Source organism: Equus quagga, chromosome 13 (assembly GCF_021613505.1).
Source record: "Equus quagga isolate Etosha38 chromosome 13, UCLA_HA_Equagga_1.0, whole genome shotgun sequence".
Classification (NCBI taxonomy): Eukaryota; Metazoa; Chordata; class Mammalia; order Perissodactyla; family Equidae; genus Equus; species Equus quagga.
This window is the reverse complement of record NC_060279.1, coordinates 32,441,105-32,454,331: the sequence shown is the minus strand read 5'-3', so window position 1 is coordinate 32,454,331 and position 13,227 is coordinate 32,441,105. Positions and strand designations below refer to the sequence as shown.

Genomic DNA, 13,227 nt, shown 5'->3' with positions numbered 1-13,227 from the left:
CACAGCATTGGGAGCTCAGTAGTGGGAAGAAAAATGGATAACAAAACCAAGACTCAAACTCCAGCCGGGAAGTTTGAGAAAGAAGCCTTAACCACTAAAATGTAAATGTATACCAGGAAACTAATCCTACCTTCCGGTACCAGGATCAGGTACATCGCTTGTGGGGCTCAGTGCAAAATGAAAATGGGAGCCCCTTGTTCAGAAAGCAGCAAGAAAAAAGTGTTGTTAAAGGTAGTGAAATGTAAAGCTTTTTCCTTTCTTCCATGGTCGCTCTCTCGACTTGTCATGGTGTTTTTTTATTTGCTATTTAAAGTCATGAAAAATTAAGAATTTAAATAATTACCATGGATTTTATCCGTTATCTTTTTTTTTTTAAGACTTTACTTTTCTTTTTTCTCCCCCCAACCCCCCGATACATAGTTGTGTATTTTTAGTTGTGGGTCCTTCTAGTTGTGGCATGTGGGACACCGCCTCACCATGGCCTGATGAGTGGTGCCTTGTGCGCGCCCAGGATTCCAACCAGCGAAACCCTGGGCCGACAAAGCAGAGCATGCAAACTTAACCACTTGGCCACGGGGCAGCCCCTACCCGTTATCTTTATATTGTGCGATGCCAGTTTTAAATGTTGACCAAGTGCTCACTATAGCCCGTTTCTTATCCTCTGCTTTGTTCTGACCTAACTTTAGTCTGGCTTCTCTCCTCCCCACAGGCTGTTGAATTTTGGCTTGCCCAGGAGAATTAAGCAAGCGCTAAAATGCAGAACATGTCCCTTTTACCAGCTCATCCTGGGAATCAGTTGACCAAAGGGAGACACATTTCCTGGGAAACTGCCCTGAACCTCTATGCTGTCTGTTCACTCTCTCTTCCTTCTCCAGCTTCCCCTTAAAAGTTTCTGCTAAGCTCTGCTTACCTGTCCCTATGAAAGAAACACTTTTTTCTGTGTGATTTCGAGAGATTTGTAGGCTTCTGAGATTGGAGCATTCTTCCTATTGCAACAGTCTTTTCGAAAAGTCCCTCCTTATCTAAGTCTAGATGTGTTTTTGTTTGACAATGCAAATATAAAAGCGTTTAACTCACATGCAGAATCACTGAAATCGCAGAATCCATATTTCGTGGCATCTACACGCACATGAATTTTTGTCCTTATCAGAACAGTGGAAATGATGCACAGAAGTAGCTCAGCTGTGTTCATTTTACTTCTTGATACACACATTCTATCAACATTCTCTACCTTCAGCTTGTCAACAAGGAAGGAAGGACAGGAAGGAAAAGGAACTATGGGTTGTCCAGTCTTTCTCTTTCCTTTCATGTCATCGTTTTCAGCATAAGTGGTTGGCAAATACAGGGAAGTAACATAAGAAAGGACATGACAGGATTCCTTGGCCGTTCATTTTTCTTAGAATGCCATTGCCTCCTTTTTGCATTTGAACCAAGTTCTTCTGTGAATGGAGAGTGTGGCCTTTGGCGCTGTCAGGTCAACTTATTCAGTCATAGAGGCAACGTGCTTATCTTATACTTGCTTTGAGCCTCTGAACTCCCACTGCATAGTGGGTCCACCTGGAATTCTGTGTTCATCAAGCATAGCGAATGCTATACACAAATGGGCAACAAGAAAGGCAGACAAGAATATTGCTGCTATCTTCTCTGCTCATGCGTAGGCGCCATTCTATCGGATTTCAGTTACAAAACTCATGTTCAAAGAACAAATTATTTAAAATTTCAAGGACACTTTTCAGACCTCCCTAAAAGTTTCTAATATGTGCGTGAATCATTCTCAAGATCTTTTTCTAGAAGATGCTGCGGCACATACCTATGCATCTTTCCCTGGTGGTCTAGTGGCTAGGATTCGGCGCTTTCACCGCCGCGGCCCGGGTTCGATTCCCGGTCAGGGAAGTTAGTTTTGTTTTTTGCATACCGACATTCTGTTGTTGCTGCGGCTCCAAATGCCTCCATGCTAACCGAGGCTCCCTTGCACGCACCCCGCATGTCATCCCATCTTGGGGTATATCTGTACCGAGGAAACAAGGTGCCTGTGAAGAATGAAAAATTCCTGTATGCAGATTCAAACTCACTTGCCTCTGCCTCATTGTATTAGAAATTACTGATTTATGTGGGGTTTTAAAAAATAATAAAGGTAATTTCTACATGAAACGAGTTATATAAAATGACTTCTAAATCCATTAAGGTTTGATTGGCATAGGCACAGTTTTAGTAATGGGTGTAATTTTTCCCCGAGTTCATTGAAACCCTTTGAGCAGTTACATTCCAGAGACGTAGACAGCCGAGGTAATTTTACCACTGCCATTTGGTCTTTTGTGAAAATGAGAACACGTTTCTATATGGTAATTAGGTAACTTACCGTGTAAGACCGGAACTACGAAAATAGATCAAGAATGATCTTATTAAAATAGCAAGTTATATGACAACAGACCTTCAGCGACCTGGTCCCGTGGTTCTCAAAACTGACTTCAGGTCACCTGGGAGAAGTTTGAGAGGCATGCGGAATTCCCGTGCCATCGTCTTAACCTGAGGATGCCGTAGGATGGCCCTGGGGACAAGAGGAGCCATACGATCACTTGCTGGTCTTGAAGATTGTGCGCAAGCAAGTCTTGGTTAAAATCGAGGCGTTCCGAGCCGCAACAATAATAGAATGTCGGTATGCAGAAAAGAAAGATTAAATTCCCTGACCGGGAATCGAACCCGGGCCGCGGCGGTGAAAGCGCCGAATCCTAACCACTAGACCACCAGGGAGAGACGCCTGTAGAGGTTTGCAGCATCTTCTAGAAAAAGACCTTAGGAATGATTCAGACACCTGTTACAGACATTTAGGGACGTCTGAAGAATGTTTTGAAGTGGTATGTGTGGTGCTGGGTGCGGTGACTGCCACCTGGGTCAGAGGGTGAAAGGAGACTTTAGTGGCAGAAAAATTGGAAGAAAGATTGTCACAAGTCAAACCGGGGAAGAGAACAATTTTTCCTACGACATGTTTGTCACTCACCACAAGGATTTCTCACATTTCTTTCTTTTTTCCCTTCTTCATTGCTAAAATCTCTGTGCCTCTCTCACGTCTATGGTTTCCCCATGGTTGACTGAGGAAAACACGTCCCTCTTTTGCTCTCCCACCCCCCAAAAGGGATCCTATTCCTGATCTCCTCTGAATACGCCCCTCCCTAGTACAGAGGGAGGAACATTCGGGACCAAGGGGACATGCTCACCTGGAGCTGCACCCCTCTCCTGGGCCATGCTCTGTTATTTGAGACCTGGGAATGGCCTTCACAAATGCCTGAAGTCTGATTAGGCCTCTTCCCCATCAGTACTGCTGAGGTGGATTACGTCTCCAGATTGTGCAGGCAAGGATCAGCAAGTGGCCAAAAGAAGGACGTTTGCAGGGGTTTGGACAGAGCTTGCTGGTGGGGGGTGAGGTGTCCATACACCTGCACAAGACCCCTCTCAGTGCAGGAAGGAGCTGGGGCTAAAGGACAGGGTTCTGCCTGCACCACCATGCTCAGGCACAGAACGGTGATGTGTCTGTTCGAAGGGCAAATCTGGCCCCATGGGTCCTTAAGGAAGTATTTTTACGAAGGTAGGAGGAAAGATGTCACCTTATTTTACTGTTTATTAGCTTAACTTATAAGTTTAAAATATTTAGACATATAGTATGTGGGCCTCTATTTTTACTCTTCCCTACTTCTCTGACCTTCCAGGCCTGTCCATGTATCCAGCCGTCACCCCCTCACCTCAACCACTTGGATCCAAGGTCACCCTCTCTCAAACTGAGTCATTTCTTCACTCCTCCAACCAGGAAACCCTCCCCAGGCCCCACCCCCAGTGAATCACAGCACCCTTGGAAAGAAGCCTTTCCTACCCACCATGTCTATGAAGCACTGAGTCCTTTCTGCTTTAACCTCTGAGGCTCCCCGTCTAGTGAGGACACTGCCAAGTTCGTGGAGTAGTGCTATCACCTCCGCAGCTCAAGCAGCCCCCATATGGTTTAAAGGTAGTGGGCTAACAGGGATGCATTTTCTCCTTAAAAGTGTACTCAGTAGCATGTTTCCAATTAAAAAAAAATTGAGGGGGCCAGCCCCGTGGCCGAGTGGTTAAGTTCGCGTGCTCTGCTTCAGCAGCCCAGGGTTTCACTGGTTCAGATCCTGGGCGCGGACATGGCATCAGTCATCAGGCCATGGTGAGGCGGTGTCCCACATGCCACAACTAGAAGGACCCACAACTAAAATATACAACTATATACCGGGGGGATTTGGGGAGAAAAAGGCAGGAAAAAAAAAAAAAAGATCAGCAACAGTTGTTAGCTCAGGTGCCAATCTTTAAAAAAAAAGTTGGTAAAACTGTTTCTGCTTCCTTTAACTTGAGGAATCTTCAGATTTCCTGCTAGGAGTTAATGAGAAGAGGGAGAAGAAGGGGACTATAAAGTTTCTTGGATGTTGGACTGGATGAATGGTGTAGTAGGCAGGGTTCTCCAGAGAAACAGAGTCAATAGAGGTCTATACCTGTATCTGTACCTGTATCTATATCTATGTCCACATCGATAGCTATAGAGAAAGAAAAGAGAGAGAGATTTACTATAAAGAATTGGCTCATGTGATTACGGCATCTCAAGATCTGCAGGATGAGTTGGCAAGCTGGAGACCCAGGAGGGCTGATGATTTAGTTCCATTGGAGTCTGAAGACCTGAGAACCAGGAGAGCTGCTAGTGTAGTTCAAGGGCGAAGGCCAAGGCCGGCAGACTCAAGACCCAGGAAGAGCTGGTGCTCCAGTCCAAGTCTGAAGGAGGGAAAAACCCAATGTCCCAGGTCAATGGCAGTTGGGCAGGAGGAGTTCCCCTCTTCCTAGGGGGAGGGCAGGATTTTTGTTCTACTCAGGCCTCCAACTGATTGGATGAGGTCCACCCACATTAGGGAGGGCTATCTGCTTTACTCAGACTGCTGATTTAAATGCTAATCTCATTCAAAAACATCCTCACAGAAACACTCAGAAGAAGGTCTGAGCAAACATCTGGGCACCCCACGGCCCTGTCAAGTTGACACATAACATTAACCATCACAGATGGTGACACCTTATACTAAGCACACAGAAGAGAAAACTGCCTTGGCCGGCCTTTAGTTTAGGACAGCTCTTTTTTCAGAACACTTATGCTTCTGCCCTATCTGGATATAGTGCAAAGACGTTTTCATCTGTTATATAAGATGAATTAAGAGAGAAAAAGCCCCTTCTGGCAGAGAAATGGCAGGTCTGGGGAAGAGTAGGCTAAAAACCCACCTCGCCTGTGCTTAAACCACCAATATGTTGATTCACAGTCAAACCTGCCGACCACTGGACTTCAGGGATCATGCTGAGTTGTTGTTTTTTTAAGTGAAATTCATATAACATAAAATTAACCATTTTAAAGTGAACAATTCAGTGGTGTTTCATACATTCACAAGGTAGTGCAACCACCATCCCTTCTAGCTCTGAAACATCCCCCAATAAAACCGTATATCCATCAGGCAATTACTCCTCAATTGGCCCTCTTCCCAGCCCTTGAAGCTGCGAGTCTGCTTTCTGTTTCTAGGGACTTACCTACTCTAGATATTTCAAATAAATGGAATCACACAATATGTGACATTTTGTGTCTGGCTTCATTCACTTAGCATATTTTTGGAGTTCATTCATGTTGTAGCATGTACCAGTACTTCATTCTTTTCTATGGCTGAATAATATTCCATTGTATGGATACACTACATTTTGTTTCTCTGTTCGTCTGTTGATGGACATTTGGGTTGTCTCCACCTTTTGGCTGTTATGCATAGTGCTGCTATGGACATTCATGTACAAGTATTTGTTTGAGTACCTGCTTTTAATTCTTTTGGGCATACCTAGTAGTGGAATTGCTGGATCACTTACCTTCGCACCAGCAATGCACGCTGACTCCAATTGCTCCACATCCCTGCCAACACTTTTCATTTTCTGGTTGTTTTTTTTAAAGATTGGCACCTGAGCTAACAACTGTTGCCAATCTTCTTTTTTTCTTTTTTTCTCTTTCTGCTTTTTTCTCCCCAAATCCCCCCAGTATATAGCTGTATATTTTAGTTGTGGGTCCTTCTAGTTGTAGTACGTGGGAGGCCACCTCAATGTGGCCTGATGTCCATGTCCATGTCCTGTGCCATGTCCGCGCCCAGGATCCGAACCAGCGAAACCCTGGGCCACCATAACGGAGAGCACGAACTTAACCACTCGGCCACAGGGCCAGGCCCCACTTTTCATTTTCAATTGTTGTTTTTTAAATCTTTCCTTGCCTCTTCCTGACTTCCCTGCAACCCTTGGCATCCTTGGCTAATAGCTGGAGCATGCCAAACTCTGTCTTTGTCTTCACAAGGTCTTCTTCCCTGTGTCTCTGTATGCTCTCTCCTCTTCTTATAAGGACAGTAGTCATTGGGTTGAGGGTTCACGCTAACCCAGTATGATCTCACCTTAACCTGGATATATCTGTAAAGATGCTATTTCCAAATAAGGTCACATTTGCAGGTACTGCCAGTTAACACTTGAATATAAATCGTTTTGGGGGACACAATTTGATTCACTATAGTAATGATGGTAAATTTTAATTTCATTCAGTTTTTGTTTTGTTTTGTTTTGTTTTGGTGAGGAAGATTGGCCCTGAACCATCTGTTGCCAATCTTCTGCTTTTTGCTTGAGGAAGATTGTTGCCGAGCTAACCTCTGTGCCAATCTTCCTCTACTTTATGTGGGATTCTGCCACAGTGTGGCTTGATGAGCGGTGCTACATTTGTGCCTGGGATGCAAACCTGCATACCCGGGCCACCAAAGCGGAGTGTATGAACTTAACCACTATGCCACCTGGGCAGGCCCTTTCTTTTTTTATTGTATTTAAAATACACATATTGACAGTTGGCAATGAAAAGTGAGGAAATCACTGTACTCATCCCCATCAACTCTCCTGATTCACTAAACTTAAACGAAATGAAATCTATTATAAACGTAAATCTATAAGTAACATAAACACACAGTATAAAGAATAATTTAAAAAAAAACACAAATGTTTCCTGTATGCTAATATAGAATATAAGATTACCAGTGCCTTTGAAACCCTCTCTATTATTCTCACCAAATCCTTCCCCTCATTTCCCCCAGAGGCAACTACTATGCCTGTATTTTTTCTCCTTCTTCCGGGGCTTGAGTGGCTTTCAGCCAGGTTATCTTCACTGCCTACAGTGGGGTGGGAAGTACTCCCTTTTTTCTAGTCTCCCAGAGATTTTGTGTAAAATAGAAGCTCTGTTTCTTGAATGGTTGGTAGAAATTATATTTGAATCCTGACTCACAGAGTCCATGAGCATAATACAATTAACATTGTTTTTATGCTACTACATTCGGGTGGTTTTTATATGCAGCAATAGATAATCAAAACCGAATTTGGTGCCTGGAAGTGGGATGTTACCATAACAATACCTAAAACATGTGGTGCTGTTTTGGGGACTGGCTGGCATCCGAAGCCTGATGGCTGATAGCAATGGCTTAAAGCAAAGTCAAGAATATATTATTGAATCCAGATGAAGAAGGACCTTTGTTTTGTAGTGTTAGAAAGCACATCAGCATTGTTGTGTGTAGCGCTGTGAAAATAGGAACTGTACCTAACGAATTCAGTGATCTAGCCAAGTAATTTTCCATGCAGAGTACCAAAGGAACTGCTTGTATTCTTCGAGTTGCTGTAGGGGACCAGAATATGCCACCCCAAAATATGCCACTTGGGCATAAGGATGATTTTGAGCTGGAGGCAAGTGAGAATCACCAGATGCAGAAAGAAGCCTTCCCAGAGCTTCTTTATCTGACTAAAAGCAGAAACTGCTGGAAAGTGAGGACTACGATCCATCTGCTCTGCCAGGGAAGATTTATAGCCACGAAGAAGACAGAAAGTCAGCGTCGAGATGGACCTGCTCAAGCCTTACTCCATTACTTCTCCCATATATTTACCTTCCTACAGTTTGCTGCCCTTGAAAGTCTAAAACTCTTTTCCTTTGTCTTGTGACTAAATGAAGTAATTTATTTCTCTTTACTTAAGATGCTGTGGGGGATCAGAATTGGCCACCCCAAAATGTGTCTCTTTGGAATGAGGATTATTTTGGGCTGGTTACTTTTAAAAACTGCAGACTTGAGAGAAGCTCTAGAAAGCAGAATTTACCCTTTGTAAGAGATATTTACATTTGTAAAGGAAATCTCCATCTGGAAAGGTGTCTCCCTCTCTGTACCAGGAAGAAGAGGGGAAGACCTTCTCTCTAGAAACTCTTATCAATGCGGAAGGCAAGGACTTAAATCTGTATAATAAGCTTACTCTAGTTTACTGTGCTTTTCTGGTGATCTCCCATAACTGACTCTTCCCATCCTCAACATCCTCCTATGTCTTTAGCTGAAGATGGTATTTAAGAGGAGAGCCTCTGCCATTTTGGCAAGTTGCTCAGTTTTCCTGAGTGTCTTCCCTGTATACATGTTATAAAGCTTTGTTTGATTTTCTCCTGTTACTCTGTCTCATGTCAATTTAATTCATTAGCCCAGCCAGAAAAACCCAGAGGGTAGATCTATCTTCCTCCCCTACAATGCTATATAAACCCAAGTTCTAACTACCCCTTTGAGTTTCTCATCATGAGTTTTCCCCTGCGTGATGTGTCCTGCATGCGTTAATAAACTGTTTTCTCTTGTTAATATATCTTTTGTCAGTCTAATTTTACAGGGCCGCAGCTGGAGAACCCAAGAGGGTATAAGGAATAAGAATTTTTTCTTCCCCTACACTGCCTATGACAAAACACTAGAAAAGAGAGATGAACAAAAGAACTAACAGCTCAGTTATCAATTGGAATTTGGAGGAAATGTAAAGGCTTGGGGCAGTTTCCATCTAGTAAGTGCTTCTCAAAGAAAGAGAAGGCTTCCACACAAAAGTCAAATCCGGGCACTGTCAGCAAAACACGGTCACCGGGGAAAGATGAAGCTAAGGCTATACCTTTGGAAATGTTTATTAAGACCTCTGGCGGATTGAAGTCATGCATCATAGACTCTTTCAGATAGAAAGAAGGCATTCTATCAGTCTTAAGGGCATACCTTAAAGATCTTTCCTGTTAATGAGGCTCTTAAGAATCTTAAGGTCATTGACCCCCCAGCAACTTCACTAGGAGCCCAAAGTAGAAACGGGCTTATCTCAAAGAGATTTGTGAGTGTGACTTTTGTCTAATAAGGGGAATATATATTGATACGTAAGAAACTGTCCAAGCTTTCAAAGGAAGTGTATCAGCTTGAACTGAAAGGGACAGAGACAGTACAAAATTCAAAGAAGCCTTTGGCCCTCCAAACTTCTACGGACAGGAAGCAGGCTAAGAAAATGCTCAGCTGCAAACACTGGCTATTCTTATGGAAAAGACAGAATGACTCAGGAGATGGAAGGGAGGGCCACAGAGAATCATTCCCAGTGAGTAGTACTGGCCTTAAGGACCTGGCAATAGGTACCTGACTGGATGTCAGAATTGCTATGGACCAGTGATTGCTGTCTGTCTCCAATTTCCCCCTTTTGAACAGGAATGTTGATAGCAGTTAACCCATGCCTGTCTCGATACTGTATGTTGGATATATGGGGGCCAGATAACTCATCCTTTTACTCAAGACTTTTGACCAAGAAGAAACTACCCAAGGAGCCTCATCTATGCCAGTAACAACTCAGAAATGAGACGAGTAGCTTATGAAGAGGTGGAGAACGTGAAGTTCTGGGGCAAAGGAAGGATATTTTGTGAATCAAAGGACAGCAGTCTCTGAGTGGGCTGTGACCCATCAAGCTTTAACATAACAGCAGAAAGCCTAACCCCCTACACTGTGAAGATCAGGTAGAGGCCAGGGGCTGACAGTCCTCTTGAATTATTTGCAGCCAAACCCTAGAGTGCACCCTGCGTTAACCTCCAGGTCCCAGCTCCAGCACTTGGGGGAGATCTCGATCCTCTGCAGCCAAGGTCTCTGCCTCGCCATCCTGGGCCTGAGAACCTGGAAGCACAACAGATGTGGCTGATTCCAAAAGCCAGTTTCCTTCAGCCAGTATGGGTGATTGCATAGCACAGCCTTGTAGCCTCCATAGCTTTGTAAATGGAAGAACAGGAGGAAGAATTAGGGACCATGGTACCCTGTTTGTCCTGGAAGTTCCCCAAGGATCAGACTCAGTTCACACTATTCTTGTTGTCAGGAATTCCAGGAAGGAGGTTATGAGCTGAATAACCACGGTAACTGTATCTGTTGTCTTGCTCATCATTTTATTTGCAGCTCCTTGCAGAGTACCTGGCACATAACAGTTGTCAACATAATGTTTGATGAATGAATGAATGCATGCGTGCATGAACAAATAGATGAATAATAGGTACATATTCAGAGACTAGGGACAAGCCAGGATTTTGTGTTTTTCTAAAAGCCTTCAGGAAGACCAGCCAATTATAAGAAAGTTTGCTTTAGTCAAAAGAGAATTTCCTCTCCATGGTCTTCCTGTCCTGACTTCTGAGCTACGAAGGACACCTGAGAGGATGAAAAGTCGGCTTTGGCTGAGGGGAAAGGCCAGCTCACTGGAGTTCCTGGTGTGAGGACAAACACAGACTGGAGTCCTGGCAACACATTTCTTATACTACATCAGAACTTCTCAAGGTGACATGGGTCCACTCCCCAGGGAGTTGACAGTGGGCTAACAGGAAGGGAAGCCAGAGAAGTTAAAATGGGAAGGGCTTGATGACTAATGGATTTGCTGGCTAAGGGGACTTCAAGGAAGTCCCCTTCCTGTCTGTCTTGTTTCCCTAAAGGGATGTTACCACCATTCATTGAGAGAGGGGACATTGGAAAAGACTGCTGCTTAGGGTGTGGAGAGAAGATGGACTCAGTTTGGGAGATGATGACCCCGAGAGCCAAGGGGTCGTGTGGAGCAAGTAAGTGGATGCCTGGATGGATTTAGAACTCAGAGAAGTACTGGAGACACAAATTTGACAGTTGTCTGTATAACTGCAGACACAAGAGTGGTGAAATCACCTAAATAGAGTGTAATATGAAATGAGAAGAGTTAGGGCCAATGGGAAAGCACATAAAGGGTTATTTCTTTAGGACCTTCACTGCAGCCGTATGTATAAGAGGCGTGTCCAGCTATAGGAGAATAGCTGGATAAATTAGAGCACATTAATGCGTGAAATACTGGGCTGCCCTTTAAAATTGGCCAGAGGTCATTGGGTTTCTCCAGCTGTTTGGCATCTGCTGCAAGAATTAACTGAGTGGGAAAGAGCCTTAGCTGTTTTCTGTAGTAGCAGCGCCCACTTGCAAAGAACTTCTGGCTGTGAGATTCTGTAGCAAAACAGCACTCAAAGGATTCTCTTCTGGAGGGAAAAGAAGTACAGGAACCTCTAGTTTGGCCATAGATGACTCCTGAGCATGTAGGATAAGAGAAGCTTGGAAGCATCTCCTCCTGGACAAGTAATTCATAGACCTTTGGATTAGAATTAGAACTTCGATATCTAAGAGGAAGGAAGGATCAGGAAAAAGGAAGGCTATGGTCAAGAGAAGGCTCTTTGGTGATGGTGACTCAAGATTTCAAGTGCCCCTGAGTGGGACTGAACCACCAACCTTTCAGTTAACAGCCAAATGCTCTAACTGATTGCACCACAGAGACCACATCAGTACTTAACTTCTTGCAGATCATATTTGTAGATCTTTAATCAAACACTGTTATTCCCCTGCCTGGATTCCAGCCTCTTCACCCTGAGACTGCAAGTAGGTCTGAGTTGTGTGATTCTAAAAGCAACGACAGGAAACCATTCCCACAAACTGACACTAAGGTCCTGGCTTCCTTTCTTCCCAATTCCTTAGCGACAGCAGGAAACAAATGCCTTTTTCTCCCAAAGTTGAGACCTAGACGCGAGTAAAACCAAATTCACAAGCTGAGAGAAATGAGAGTAGCTTGAGCGAATGGAGCAGGGGCCGGTGAGTAGTGGGGAAATAGCTCAACACTGATTTAAAATAACACCCCTGCTTGGGAAGTCAGGCTGGTGTCCTTACTTCAGTGAATTCCTTTGAAGCCCAGTTTCATCACCTCTCTATGAATTTTAAACCCATATGCTGAGCATTTATTCAAAGACTAACTTCAATATGGAAGTGAGCTCTGAAGCTCTACCTGAATATGATTCTCAAGAAGCACTAAATATCCCATGGAGAGGCAAAACATCATCTGGGCACCTGAGAGATGGAGTAGGTTGAACGCTCCCCCAACAGCTCCCCATCCCACCACACAAGGAGTAATTCAAAAATATCACTAATGAGCCATGGCTCTTCATAGAGAATCACTAATTTATGAGTACAACTAGAATTTTTTACATGAAACCCTGAAACTGACCTGCAAGTTACTTCGAAACAAGAAAATTAGTTTTAGTAATAAATGTAATCTCCCCAGAATCTTTGGAATTTTAAAAGCAGTTAACTTTTCAAAGTTCTGTAGAGCCTGGGCCATTTTACCTAACTTCTGACATTTCCATTGGTAGATCTCGCATTCAGAAGGACATAACTAGAGAAATTCAGACCATATGTTACACTTACTTAAGCTCAGAAAAACAACCTACACTGTTCCATAGTCGAGGTTTGCTAAAGGTACAGGAGCCACCGCAGAAAGTCTGACTCCACAGAGCCGAGAGGCATCTTTTTTTCCGTTAATTTTCTTACAAGATCTGATGATCAACTCCTATAAGAAAGGGGAAGGCCAGGTAGCTACAGAACCTAAAAGGGGTATTGAATTGAACACCAACATTCTCACATAAATAGAGGGGTAATAGCCCAGGAAAATATTAAGAGAGCTGACAGGAGCTGGGAGCTGAACTTAAAGGAACTCAGCAACAATGGAACACGGCATTTCCTGGAATGCGAGGATGGCGTTAGAGAAAAGATATCAACTAGAGTGAAAAGAGTGAAAAAGGGGAACACATGTTCGGGAAAGAGGTTTACAAAGGATAGGCATCGATGAGAAAGGCAAACAAAGGTTAAGGCAAGACAAGAAGGTGGAGCATTTATTCAAGGACCTTAAATATAATGCAGATACCACGGGGGTGCAGAGATTTGGGAAGAAGAGAACTGAGGTCTGCTAGGTACTTTGGGGAACCAATTCGTGAACAGATACTAAACTCAACTGGCTGACAGCGGCCCGGCCGTCTTGGCGTCAAGCAGCAGGAGA

General features: G+C 43.8%; 2 non-coding genes across 2 annotated transcripts; one reads left to right on the top strand and one right to left on the bottom strand.

The window, feature by feature from the left end:
- Nucleotides 1-1,821: 1,821 nt before the first annotated feature.
- TRNAE-UUC (transfer RNA glutamic acid (anticodon UUC)) lies at nt 1,822-1,893 on the top strand. The gene has a single exon. It is a non-coding gene; the product is annotated as a tRNA-Glu (tRNA).
- Nucleotides 1,894-2,679: 786 nt separating this feature from the next.
- Nucleotides 2,680-2,751, bottom strand: TRNAE-UUC (transfer RNA glutamic acid (anticodon UUC)). The gene has a single exon. It is a non-coding gene; the product is annotated as a tRNA-Glu (tRNA).
- Between the last annotated feature and the right edge of the window lie 10,476 nt (nt 2,752-13,227).